This window comes from Arvicola amphibius, chromosome 1, assembly GCF_903992535.2.
Source record: "Arvicola amphibius chromosome 1, mArvAmp1.2, whole genome shotgun sequence".
In the NCBI taxonomy this organism is placed as follows: Eukaryota; Metazoa; Chordata; class Mammalia; order Rodentia; family Cricetidae; genus Arvicola; species Arvicola amphibius.
In genome coordinates, this window is record NC_052047.1 from 100,632,283 (window position 1) to 100,646,766 (window position 14,484).

General features: G+C 43.9%; 1 pseudogene; it reads left to right on the top strand.

The window, feature by feature from the left end:
* Positions 1–11,040: 11,040 nt before the first annotated feature.
* On the top strand, positions 11,041–12,963 carry LOC119826610 (annotated as a pseudogene).
* The last annotated feature ends 1,521 nt before the right edge of the window (positions 12,964–14,484 follow it).

Genomic DNA, 14,484 nt, shown 5'->3' on the forward strand with positions numbered 1-14,484 from the left:
CCCCAAAAACTCCACCAAAGAACTCCTACAGCTGATAAACTCCTTCAGTAACGTGGCAGGATACAAGATCAACTCCAAAAAATCAGTCGCCCTCCTATACACAAAGGATAAGGAAGCAGAGAGGGAAATCAGAGAAGTATCACCTTTCACAATAGCCACAAATATCATAAGATATCTGGGAGTATCTCTAACCAAGGAAGTGAAGGATTTATTTGACAAGAACTTTAAGTCTTTGAAGAAAGAAATTGAAGAGGATACCAGAAAATGGAAGGATCTCCCCTGCTCGTGGATTGGGAGGATCAACATAGTAAAAATGGCAATTCTACCAAAAGCAATCTATAGATTCAATGCAATCCCAATCAAGGTCCCATTAAAATTCTTCACAGAGATTGAGAGGATAATAATCAACTTTATATGGAAAAACAAGAAACCCAGGATAGCCAAAAAAATCTTATACAATAAAGGTACTTCTGGAGGCATTACCATCCCTGACTTCAAACTCTATTACAAACGTAATTGAAAACGGCTTGGTATTGGCATCAAAACAGAGAGGTTGACCAATGGAATCGTATAGAAGACCAGGATCTTAAACCACAAACCTATGAACACCTGATTTTTGATAAAGGAGCCAAAAGTACACAATGGAAGAAAGAGGGCATCTTCAACAAATGGTGCTGGCATAACTGGATGTCAACCTGTAGAAGATTGAAAGTAGATCCATATCTATCACCATGCACAAAACTCAAGTCCAAATGGATTAAAGACCTCAATATTAATTTGAACACATTGAGCTTGATAGAAGAGAAAGTGGGAAGTACTCTACAACAAATGGGCACAGGGAACCGTTTCCTATGCATAACCCCAGCTGCACAGACTTTAAGGGCAACATTGAATAAATGGGACCTCCTGAAGTTGAGCAGCTTCTGTAAATCAAAGGACATTGTCACTAAGACACAAAGGCAGCCTACTGACTGGGAAAAGATCTTCACCAACCCTGCAACTGACAAAGGTCTGATCTCTAAAATATATAAGGAACTCAAGAGACTAGACGGTAAAATGCCAATTAACCCAATTAAAAAATGTGGCGCTGAACTGAACAGAGAATTCTCAACAGAAGAAGTTCGAATGGCCAAAAGACACTTAAGGTCATGCTCAACCTCCCTAGCTATCAGGGAAATGCAAATCAAAACAACTTTGAGATATCATCTTACACCTGTCAGATTGGCTAAAATCCAAAACACCAATAATAACCTTTGCTGGAGAGGTTGTGGGGTAAGCGGCACACTCATCCATTGCTGGTGGGAATGCAAACTTGTGCAACCACTTTGGAAAGCAGTGTGGCGGTTTCTCAGGAAATTCGGGATCAACCTACCCCAGGACCCAGCAATTCCACTATTGGGAATCTACCCAAGAGATACCCAATCATACAACAAAAGCATATGCTCATCTATGTTCATAGCAGCATTATTTGTAATAGCCAGATCCTGGAAACAACCTAGATGCCCTTCAGTGGAAGAATGGATGAAGAAACTGTGGAATATATACATGCTAGAGTACTACTCAGCGGTTAAAAACAATGACATCTTGAATTTTGCAGGCAAATGGATGGAAATAGAAAACACTATTCTGAGTGAGGTAACCCAGACCCATAGAGATGAACATGGGATGTACTCATATTCGGTTTCTAGCCATAATTAAAGGACATCGAGCCTATAAATTTGGGATCCTTGAGAAGATAATAAGAAGGTGAACTCCCAAAAAAAGATATAGTAATCCTCCTGGATATTGGAAGTAGACACGATCGCCAGGCAAAATTGGGAACTTGAGGGTTGGGCAAGACTGGGCCAAGGGAAGATGGGGAGAGAAAAGTGTGAAGGGGAGAGCGGGGGGAGCTCGGAGGAATGGGGTGCTTGGGATATAGGAAGGGTGGATATGAGAGCAGGGAAGCATATATCTTAATTTAAGGAGCTACCTGAGGGTTGTCAAGAGACTTGACCCTAGAGGGGTTCCCAGGTTTCCAGGGAGACGCCCCCAGTTAGTTCCTTGGGCAGCTGAGGAGAGGGAGCCTGAAAAGGCCAGTTCCTATAGCCATACTGATGAATTTCTTGCATATCACCATAGAACCTCCACCTGGTGATAGATGAAGAAAATGACAGAGCCCCACATTGGAGCACTGGACTGAGCTCCCAAGGTCCTGATGAGGAGCAGAAGGAGAGAGAACATGAGAAAGAAAGTCAGGACCGTGAGGGAACCTCCAGCTGGCGACAGATGGGGAAGGTGACTGAGCCCCACATTGGAGCACTGGACTGAGCTCCCAAGGTCCCGATGAGGAGCAGAAGGAGCGAGAACATGAGGGAGAAAGTCAGGAACGAGAGGGGTGCGTTCACTCATGGAAACGGTGGGACAGAACTAATGGGAGATCACCAACTCCAGTTGGAATGGGACTGATGGATCATGCGACCAAACCCGTCTCTCTGAGTGTGGCCAACAGCGGGGGCTGACTGAGAAGGAAAGGACAATGGCTCTGGGCTCTGATTGTTCTTCATGGACGGGCTCTGTGGGAGCCTTCTCAGCTTGGTCGATCACCTTCCTGGACCTGGGGGGAGTTGGGAGGACCTTGGTCTTAGCATAGAGTGGGGAACCCTGATGGCTCCTTGGCCTTGAGATGGAGGGAAGGGAGTTATGGGTAGAGGGGAGGGGAGGGAAGGGGGAGAAGGAGGGGAGGGAAGGGGGAGGAGGAGCGGAGGGAGGGGGGAGGAGGAGGGAAGGAGATGGAAATTTTTAAATATAAAAAAATAAACCATGAGAAAAAATAAATAAATAAATAAATATTCAAAAATGTAAAAAAAAAGAATATAGTACTATATGGACTACAATAAATAGTAGACATACCCCCATATATCTAGGATTGTGGATGTTTTCAACTTTAGTAAATATGAAACATGAATTTGACTTATCATGTGTTAAATGTTCTACTTCTCAATGCCAGTAACAATTATGAATTTGTCTTATACAAGATTCATACATACTATTCTCTGAATAACAATTTCCACATTACTATAAATCATCTAATTTATGAAAAGATAGCTTGCTTTTTCCCCTCTCTTTTCACTTTAGTTCTTTTGCTATGTGTGTGTATGCTGTGGGAGCACCTTCTGCTCCTTCAGCCAATAGTCGCTGAGATACCAGCCCACTGGGGCATGCTCTCTCTCTCTCTTTAAAAAGCAGCAGCAAAAAAAAAGCAGCAGCAGCCCTCTGCTTGATCTCTTGCTCCAGCTACTAGACTTCTTTCCTGGCTGTTGTGTAGGAGGATGTTCTGTAAGTTTTTTCCCCCTCAAATAAATAACCCTTTGAATCCAAACTGGTGTGGGATTGTTTTGCGCATTATCTTATTCATATCTATATCATATCCCCCTTTAAATGTAAAAGAACATTTATAAACAATATTTGGGAATATGGGTTATTTCTCTCCAAACTTCTTCCTGCTGTACGGGGGCGCTGTTATTCAGGTCTTTCATGGTATAACCTATGTGCTAGGTTCCTCTCAGTCGGCAGTTGAGTGAAGTAATTTTTTGAGGGTGTTCATGGCAACCTTTGCTTTTACAAGTAGGACTTGGTCTCTTAGTTGGCTTTTGGTTGACTCTGTGATCTAGCCATAACACTGTGTATTGGGAGTTGACAAAAAGAATGAGGAGAGGGCAGGAGAGGGTGTGGTAGGGGTCCATCCACAGGAGGGAGAAAATCAGAGTATTCTATAGTGATATTTTATTTGTGTTTTAATAAAGAAAGCTTGCCTGAAGATCAGACTGCAAAGCTATCCACACTAGTCAGTCACAGAGGCCAGGCAGTGATTCTACACACCTTTATTCCTAACAGCCACACTAGTTAGCCAGAGAGGCTGGGTGGTGGTGGTGCATGCCTTTAATTCCAGCACAAGAGAGGAATATAAAAAGGGAAGATACAGGAGCTCAGGGTCTCAGTGTATAGTCTGAGGTTTGGTGGGGAGCATTGCAGTCTGCAGTCACTCTGAGGGCAGGTTTACCACTTTGTCTGAGCCTTGGTAGAGGTAAGAACTCTCTAGTGGTTGGCTGCTTTGTTTTCCTGATCTTCAGCTTGAACCCCAATATCTGTCTCTGGGTTTTTATTATTCACGCTACAGTAGTCTACCAAAATATGCTTAATACCCTGGAGTTGTGTGAAGAGAGCGATTAGAGGCCACAGCAGGTCTGCTACACAGCTGGAGATTAAAGTGGAACATGACATTAAGAGGAGCGGACAGACAGGTGTAGATGTGCAGTTATCCTAGCTGCCTCCCTGGATGAAGTTGTCTGTGGATTCCTAGGCAGTGCGGCTGGAGTCATGAGATGATTCTCTATCGGTGCAAAACGTGAAAATTCAGTGGGTTCTTTCAAGGCTGATACTTATTTAAAATGAATGTATTCACCTATAATATGTATGGAATGGAATGGAAATTACAATATGCTTTATTTACAGAAAACTAAAGTGGCTTCCAGCTTAGTATTTTTTATGGAATTCCTAAGTATGCTAATGAGTAGATCATTGTTTCTTGTTCCATCTCTTGGGCTCTTCTTCTCTTCTCTTGTTAGTTTTTGAAAAAATGTTTGCACCGTTGATAAGGCTTTCCACCCATGCAATAATCCAAATCAGACAATATCAAACAGTCCAAACTCTTCAGATTTATGGATGCCAGGGGCTGGGCTGTTTCCTCCAACCAAACATTCCAGACTCTTTGGGTACAGGGGCACTAGCTAAAGTCTAGACCTCCAACCAGGGACAAAAGATTGACTAAGGTGCTTATTAACATATCAAAGCAGACTCTGGCTGCAAGAATCTACCAGCATTTCTCAGTTCCTACCTGTTACAGGGTCCTACTGATGGTATATCCAGCCTCCCACCCTCAACTTGTCCAGTACAGGCCTGGGCTTCCCTTCCCTAGCTGCTCCTCCTTATAGAATCCAGCCATTTGGCTTCAGGGGTTCATTTTACCTTATTAGTCTTTTAATTGGCCTCTTGCCCACTTGGATGCATCTCCAGGTTCCCCTCTCTGTCTCTCTTGTAATCCTTTTCCCTCCCCGTGGAGCTGCTCAGGCTCAGTCTGGGCATGTTCATTCTGGACAATCCCAGATGTCTGTGTCTCTGCCTTTGGCTGTTCTGTCCTCATCTACAATTCACCTTCCCTCCACCATACATAGGAGCAGTCATGGTCTCCTCTTTTTTCTTCTTTTTCATTCAGTGGCTTTTGTACATTCCTCTGTCAGTTTCCTCAAAGCTGTTACTACTGCTCCAGAGGAAGCTGTGATTGTGGAGAATGTAAATACAGTGCCCTAAGCAAAAATAGGAACATCTTGAGCCAGATTGCCAGCTGTATCAACACAACAGAAGGGCACTGCCTGATCACTGCAATGTGAGCGGCTAAAAAGTAGAAACCATCTAAAGGGCTCTTTGAATCTAGTCAAACATACCCCCAAACAACAGCAATGAGATCAAAATCCTGCTCATAGGAAACATTTGCACTACCTTATGACTGACATATTCCATTTGGAAGCTTGTAATGCATTTACAAGACGGGATCAAATCTTTTCAAACAATTCTACTTTCCACATTCTTTTTGACAAGACAATGAAATCCTGACTCATGCTTTTTATATTTTCTATGAAAACTCAATTTAACTCTAGGTGGAAGCATCATGGAATATGTTCCCTTTTTAACTGATTACAGGGGGTTCAATTTCATTCCTAGTACGATCTGTGTGTATATATTTACCTAGAATATCAAAAAATTTATAAATATTCCAGGTTATGTATTATAAAAAGAATTTATCTCTAAGAATGATGGGGGGGCAGTGGCAAGCCGAATGTGACACACAAGAGTTCTCATTCGTTTGAAAAAATGAAAAGGAACTCTGTTCATGATATGCATGGTAAGTGCATGTGCACCAGAAGTGCAAGGTAAACACTAATTTCACCAAACTGTAAATAAAAAAACCTAAAAAAAGTGCCTTGCCTGTAAGATATTCTGGTACAACACTGGCACAAATATTACGGAAGTACAAACCAGTCTCATTGTATTTAAGGAGACTTCACGAAAAAGAACCCATGCCTGACACTCCTAACACAGCTGAAAATCCTGAGAACAGATAAGTCATGAGCCTAAGGAAAGACCCAATACTATTATTCTGCCAAAGTAGCAAGCCAGTAAAGTGGCTGTCATACCCATAGATCTGTCTGTGCTTCAGTCAGCGCTCCTTAGAAAAGCATCTTCCTGAAGGAGATGGAAACTAACAGAGAGACCCAAAAGTGGAAAATATAGAGAGTAAATGTGAGCCCAATTTTAAGTGGGGTGACTTCTTCTAAGCCTTCCCCTAAGGCTGCGTTATCGCCATAGTAAAGGAGGCACAAAGATTGTAAAGCCAGGGGTGATACATTGCTCCAATGAAATTAGTTCCAGACAGGACACTACATAGAAGAACTATTTTACAACCAACTCTCCAGGGAAAAAGAAAAGGAAAGGAATCCAGAATATGTGAAATAATACTAAGGAGCTAATAGAATCTGAGTTAATAATGAATTACCCATTTAGAAACAAAAATTGCAAAGTTAAAAATGTCCAAAATACATAAAAAAATGATCTTGCTTTTTTCTAGGTTGAAAAGAATACATCAAATGATGTCTTCACAAGGAATGCTGCAGAAGCACCCCCATCATAAAGGGGAAATACTCTAAAAAATAACAACCCTGCAGCTCCAGATCCTGAAAACACGAACAGATTGCTGCCAGGGTCATAGAATGGAAATAATGAAAGATGGTAGTGGCCAATATAGCCATTTTATAGCAATTAGAGCAAGTGTGATAGTGGCAATAAGGCCAGCACTCTGTGCCCAAAACTCAAATAGCACATAAACCTAAGTCACTGCTTCGCTCTTGCCTTAGGAAAAGTATCAGTTTTCTTGGCCTCCACTGACCCATCCTTATCAATTAAGTTGTCCAGTTATTCATCCTCACCTCTCACCAACTGCCCCATCCACTCCTTTCTCTGAAGCTTCCTACCAGATGTGGCTTTCTCACCTCTGGCTGGTTGCAGGTACTGCTCTGTCTTTCTGGCTTAATTTGTCTTCACTGCTCTCCACCTAAGAGCCTATAGTGCTGGCCCAAGTCTGACACATAAGCCTTCTGTGTGCTCCAGTAGCTCCCTGTACTGCACGTGTATAGAATATGACCAGTGTGGACATTCTGTCCATCTGATGTGGGAGGGTTATATCGTATGGTTGCTGAATAGTGGATCTTGTCATGAGTCTACTGCTTGTCCTAGTACATGGCTGTTGAATAGGTAACAATGAAAAACTATCCAGCATTTAGCTAGATGATAACAAAGTCTGGGTGCAACCATTGGCATATTGCATTCTTCTCATTTTGTGAGGTAGTGTTGAGGTTAAGCTTTTCTGTCTAGATTCTGCTCGAGTGCATCCTTGCTCCTTTGAAGCTCCTCCCTTAGGACCAGTCCTTCTGCCCAAGTGCTACCTCTTTAAATATTATCCATATCACCAAATACTTTCATAGAGTAGGCAAGGCAAATGGGTAGTAGCAATCTGTGCAGAGGGTCCTCATTCCCATAAGAAATCAGGCTGAGAAATCCATAGGGAACAGGCCAATAAGTAGTGATCCTCCTTGGCTTCTCTCTCTCTTTCTCTCTCTTTCTTTCTCTCCCTCCCTCTCTCCCTCCCTCATTCCCTCGCTGCCTCCCTCCCTCTCCCTTCTCTCGCTCTCTGTTTGAATGTGTTGAAAGACAAGGTATATAGAGAAAGGTCAGAGGACACCTGATGGAGCACTCTCATTGGTTAATAAAGAAATTGCCTTGTCTTTTTGATAGGGCAGGATTTAGGTGGGTGGAGTAGAGAGAACAGGAAGGAGGAAGTGAGGCACATGCCTCGGACAATCTCCATGCCTCTCCTCTCTGAGTCAGATGCCATGAAGCCAGCCACCATGTCAGACGTGCTGAATCTTTCCCAGTAAGACACCACTCGTGGTGTTACACAGATTATTAGATATGGGATAGTCAAGATGTGAGTAAGAGGATGAAACTAATGGGCCAGAAAGTGTTTAAATGAACACAATTTGTGTGTTGTTATTTTGAGTGTAAAGCTAGCCGTGTGGGATCCGGGCAGGATGAAAAGCAAGGCTGCCCGCAGCTCCTCACCACAGACACCATCTGGGAGTTGGTTTAATTCTATCATGGATTCCAGGGATGGAATTCAGGTTATAAGGCTGGTATGGAAAATGGTCTTAGGTGCTGAGCCATTTCAGTGGCCCCTTTCCCCAGTTTTCTTCCCATTAACATTCTTTCCATTAAAAAATAAAACAGAGAAGTGTTTCTTATATTCCTCTCCCTCCCTAAATAAGCAAATGCTTGTAAAATCCCCAAGCCCTAAGACACTCTCCCTGCCTGTCTCTCCCTGTGGGTCTCAGTGAAGAGCACCTGGGAAATGATCTCCCAACTGCACTTGTCCAGGCCATGGACCAAGTATACCTGGAGCTGGTAACACAGAGCATTGATCTCCTGCTTGGTCATCTTGAGGGGGCACACCCAAAGAGCCCTGTGCACATGCCAGAGGGATCTTTGTGAAAGACCAGCATACAGGGCTCCAGGTGTGAGTTTACCAAGCACAGCTGCTGGTGCATTGACAGCAGAACCTGGAAGGAGAAGAACGTGGCCCAGCTATGTGTGTTGAATATAGTTGAACAAATGTCCTTATAGTATGGTTGAGCATTCTTTGGGTATATGCCCAAGAGTGGTATTGTTGGGTCTTGAGGTATGTTGATACCCAATTTTCTGATAAACCACCATACTGATTTCCAGAGTGGTTGCACAGGTTCGCATTCCCACCATCAATGGAGGAGTGTTCCCTTAACTCCAAATCCTCTCCAGCATAATCTATCATTAGTGTGTTTGATCTTAGCCATTCTTACAGGTGTAAGATGGTATCTTAGAGTTGTTTTGATTTTTATTTCTCTGATGGCTAAGGATGTTGAACCTTTCCTTAAATGTCTTACAGCCATTTGAGATTCATCTGAGAATTCTGTGTCATTCTGTACCCCATTTTTAATTGAATTATTTATCTTACATGTGGTTGCAAGCTTTGAATTTTCAGATAAATGTTTTTAATTTCGAGTACTCATAAAACTCAAAGCATGAAATGGATCATAGAGGAGAACAGGCCTAGAGGGAAGTGGGATGGCAGAGGAAATGCACTATGGAAGGGGTAAGAAAACCTTGCAAGTGGAAAGTTTTAATCAGGGATGGGAGAAGTGTGGTGGTGGGGAAAGGGTTAGCCAAAACTAAGCATGGAGGAAAAAATCCTTTTGGAAAAATACTACATTTGAAGTCATTTAAAACCATTTGAGGGCTGGTTAAATAGTTTAGCATGTGAAGGTGCTTGATGCCAGCCATATGCTGTTGAGTTTGGTGTTGGGAAACTACATGGTAGAAGGTAAGAAAATGATCCAGAAAGTGATGCTCTGACCTCTACACATGGACTGTGGCTTGCCACCAAGCCTAATGAATGGAGTTGCATCCTTGGAAACCTAAGTAAAACAACTGAATGAAGGAGCTCTGCATGCATGGATAACGTTCCTCCCAGAGATTAAGTTGACTAAACGAAGGTTCCAATACTGTGAGATAGTTCCCTCTGAGCTGTGACGGAACGGGGCTCCTGTCAAACATGACAGGCTGCTGCCAATGTCATTATTTACACATGAGGATTAGATTGTTGGACGATTCTGAACACACTATTCACTTGAGATATAGGACATTTAGAAGTCATGTGGTATCTGTGCTGGCTTGCTTGAACAGTACTAGAACCTTCTATGCAAGCTACTGGATGAGGAAAGTTGGCAATGATTCTACCCATCTGTAGACCCTGCATGTATAGAAGATTTCTCCTTAAACATGTCACCAAGACATTATGTCAACAGTGTGTACAATACCAAGAAACAGTTTAAAATATTTTTATAACATATTTTAATAAAAAATTATTATAACCTTACATGCCGAAATATATATACTGTGTCAAGAAATGTTTAACATTAGACTTTATATATACTGTCAAATATTCCTAGTGGATTGTCATTTTTGTTAGTAGCTCCTCATAGGATTCAGCAGCAACTAAAAAGAAAAGCAAGAATTATCAGTAGTATCAAGAACATCATTGGTGGCAGCATCAGGATGAGCAGTAACAGAGGCATCACCAGTAGAATCTTATGTAGTGTCATGTCACAATGAATGTCATTGTATTTGAGAAGTGGTCACAATGTGGAGTCTTATTTTATTGGTGTTATGCTCACATGTTGCTTCTTTGGGGGTGTTTATTTCCAAAGTGATGCTATCCACATAAGTCACAGTGTATGGAAACAGAAAAATAGAAACTAATATCTAACAGTTACATTTCTCTGTTTAGCCATTCAGACAACACAAGTTTCATGTTAGATGTATTTTCAATACGATTGGAAAAGATAAGCATTTTTTCTAGTTTTAGGTAACGCCTAAAGAGTCCTATAGATAGCACAAAATTTATTTATCATATGTATTGGTGCCAAAGAGAATTGGATTTCTAGTGGATATATCATCATCTATTTTAAACCACTGCTATGGTTTAACTTACCTTGTAAAACTTATAATTTTAATTCATGTCACATGTTAAATTAGGTTGAATACCCACATCATCACTGTTGACACGAATTTGAGAAACCATATTCCGGTTAATATCATGAGCAATGCCATGGTTGCTTCCCAAAATGGCAGAAACTTGTAGGGATTATTTGTTGCATAGTGGGTGTATTCAGCTGGATTGGTAGCACTGAAATACTCATTAGCACTATGAGGGTCGAAAGCATCACCTGGGGCATGAACAAGAGCAGATTCCTGATCAGTAGTGAAGCTACCACACTTGTGTTCTCTTCTAAGCAGCTTTCAAGAACAGGGTCAGAATGTTGCCGAGGGGGAGAGAATGAGGAGGAAGGTGAGAAAATGGTGTTCATGGATTACAGTACCTATAGCCAAGCTGCAGCCCAGTAGGGCTATAGTGCTTACACTGCCCAGCCAACTCAAGGATATGCACAGACCACCCAGGCATATGGGCAACAAAGCTATGGAACCTATGGACAGCCTACTGATGTCAGCTATACCCAGGCTCAGACCACTGCCACCTACAGCCCGAATGCATATGCAACTTCTTATGGACAGCCTCCCACTGGTGATACCACTCCAACTGCCCCCATGCATACAGCCAGCCTGTACAAGGATATGCCACTGGTGCTTATGACATCACCACTGCTCCAGTCACCACAACCCAGGCCTCTTGTGCAGCTCATTCTGCATATGGCACCCAGCCTATGGCCAGCAGCCAGCAGGCACTGCACCTACAAGACCACAGGATGGTAACGAGCCTGCTGAGACTAGTCAAGCTAAATCTAGCACAGGGGTTATAACCAGCCCAGCCTAGGGTATGGACAGAGTAACTACAGATATCCCAGGTACGTGGGAGCTACCCCACACCTCCATCCTATCCTCCTACCAGCTACTCCTCTTCACAGCCAACTAGTTACGATCAGAGCAGTTACTCTTAGCAGAACATCTATTGGTAACCTAGCAACCATGGAGAGCAGAGTCGCTATGGTCCACAAAGCAGCTATGGGCAGCAGCCTCCCACTAGTTACCGCCCTCAGACTGGATCCTACAGCCAGGCTCCAAGTCAATATAGCCAACCCAGCAGCAGCTATGGGCAGCAGAGTTCACTGTGACAGAACCACACCACATGGTGTCGGGGGCAGGAGTCTGAAGGATTTTCTGTACCAGGAGAGAAACAGAGTATGAGTGGCCCTGATAACTGGGAGAGGAGAAGAAGGGGATTTAATCGTGGAGGCATGAGCAGAGGTGGGCAGGGAGGAGGACATGGTAGAATGGGTGCTAGAGAGCAAGGTGGCATCATTAAGCCCGGTGGACCCATGGATGAAGGACCACGTCCTGATCGAGGCATTCCTATAGATCCTGATGAAGATTCTGACAACACATCAATTTATATGCAAGGTTTAAATGACAATGTGACTCTGCATGATCTGGCAGACTTCTTTAAGCATGGAGGGGTTGACAAGATGTACAAGAGAACTGGTCATATCATGATCCACATCTATTTGGAGAAGCAGACAGGAAAGCATAAAGGGGTTGCCACAGTGTCCTATGAAGATCTGCCAACTGCCAAGGCTGCTGTGGAATGGTTTGATGGAAGAGATTTTCAAGAAGCAAACTTAAAGCTTCTCTTGCCCAAAAGAAGTCTCCAATGAATAGGATGAGGAGTGGCATGGCACCTCATGAGCGCAGAGGGATGCCACCACCACTCCATGGAGGTCCTAGAGGCCCAGGACATCCCAGAGGGCCCATGGGTCACATGAAGGGCCTTGGAAGAGACAGAAGAGGCTTCTGCCATGAGAACTCTGGGCCTCCCAAGGGACCCCATGTGAAGGAGGATATGTCTGGCACCAAGATGGAGATAGGAGGGTCCCAATTGGGGCTATGAAAACCAGAACATCACCTGGAAACAGAATGCAAACGGAGTAACGCCGCAAGGCAGAGTGCTTCCTCCCACCACCTTTCCTACCTCCTTGTTGTGACCGTGGCCAAGGAACTGGTGGCATGCAGGGAGGAAGAGGCAGATTTATGGGCCATGATGGTCCTAGAGAAATGTTCGTAGGTGGAAGAGGTGGAGAGAAAAGATGCTCCGGAGGTGCACATAGGTTGGACAGAGGTGTCTTTGGTGAAGGAATATGATATGGTACTGGGGGTCCTCCTGAACCATTGATGGAACAGGAGGAAGGAAGAAGAGGTGGACCTGGAGGACCTGCGTAAATGAATAAAGGCGAGCACCATCAGGAACTTAGAGATCAGCCCTACTAGAGAGACATGCAGAGCTGCATTGATGACCAGATTTAGTTTTTAAACCAGAAAATGTTTTAAATTTATAAATCCATATCTATAATGTTGGCCACAACATTATGATTATTCCTCATGTGTGCTTTAGTATTTTCACCATTTATGAAGAAACATTAAAATTAACAAGTTAAACATTGGTGGTTTGAGGTTTTTTTCCTTTAAAAATGGTTGTGTTAACATTGGGAACCCCTTTTGAGATTATTCAGTATCATGGTGGCGAACCAAGAGGGCCCCTAATTAACAAAGTTCATGGATGTGATTCTTTTCAAAAATTTACAAATATTTATAAACTGTCAAAAAAATAATGTTGTAGAGGATCCATGGTGTCAACAGTGTGGCTACCAGGAGCAAGCTCAGCATCAGCATGTGGGCACCCCCTTGCATGCGCAGTATAAGTCCTAAAGAAAGTGTATGATCCAGGGATGTGCCGGGAAGTGTACTTTCTCAGAACCTTGCAGAGTGTCATCTCTGTCACTTGTACCTGGATATGATGGTAATTCAGTGTTGGCAGTAGGATGGGAAACAACGCAATTGTCATAATTTGCAGGAAGAAATCCTTCCAGCTTTGTGTCTTCAACCTTTAAGGAAATTTAGAGATGTTAGTTTCCATTAAAAATTTCAGTGATTTTTATTCACTTTAGAAGAACTTATCTGTTAATGCCAGGGTCTTGATTTATAGTCCCCAAATATTTCTATGCTCAGGAAAATTTTATCACTAGCACAAAATCCCACAGCTCAGCCTGTTTGGGCTCTGGGGACCTGGAATTGAGTGCACCCAGGCCGGCGGGAGGTCCCCTCCTTCATTTGACTGCCCGGGGCAGGGTAGGCCTTTGTCTGAGAGCTGCTTGGCCTGCAAGGGGACCTGACAGTCTGCCTGAGGATCCTTCATTCTTTGGGGTGAGTGAGGAGTGAGTGCCTGAACCGCAGCAGCTGCCCGAAGAGGGACCACCGACTCTCCACAACTCCCCCTGCCACCAGCACATTTCCTGCTCTTCCTGCAGGGGTTATTCTCCCCGGATACCACCTCACTCTCCCTGTCCCTTCCCAGCTTGCACCCAGAATCCTCCCCCCCTCCCCCTGCCTCATCCTCCAGTCTTTGGGGCCACAAAATCCCACAGCTCAGCCTGTTTGGGCTCTGGGGACCTGGAATTGAGTGCACCCAGGGTGGTGGGAGGTCCCCTCCTTCATTTGACTGCCCGGGGCAAGGTAGGCCTTTGTCTGAGAGCTGCTTGGCCTGCAAGGGGACCTGACAGTCTGCCAGATGATCCATCATTCTTTGGGGTGTCCTGCTCCAGTTCTAAGGCCATCCACCCAAAAGGGTCAGACTCTGGCCTCCAGGCAGGTCTGAGGATTCCTGTGGAGGGGTGCGGGCTCCTTCAGATTGTGCTACCAGGTTCGCTGTGTGGTATTCCATCCCGCCCTGCCCCCACCTTGGCCCTTTTGTCTGGGCTGCGACCCTGGGCTGCCTGGAATCCCTGATCCTGT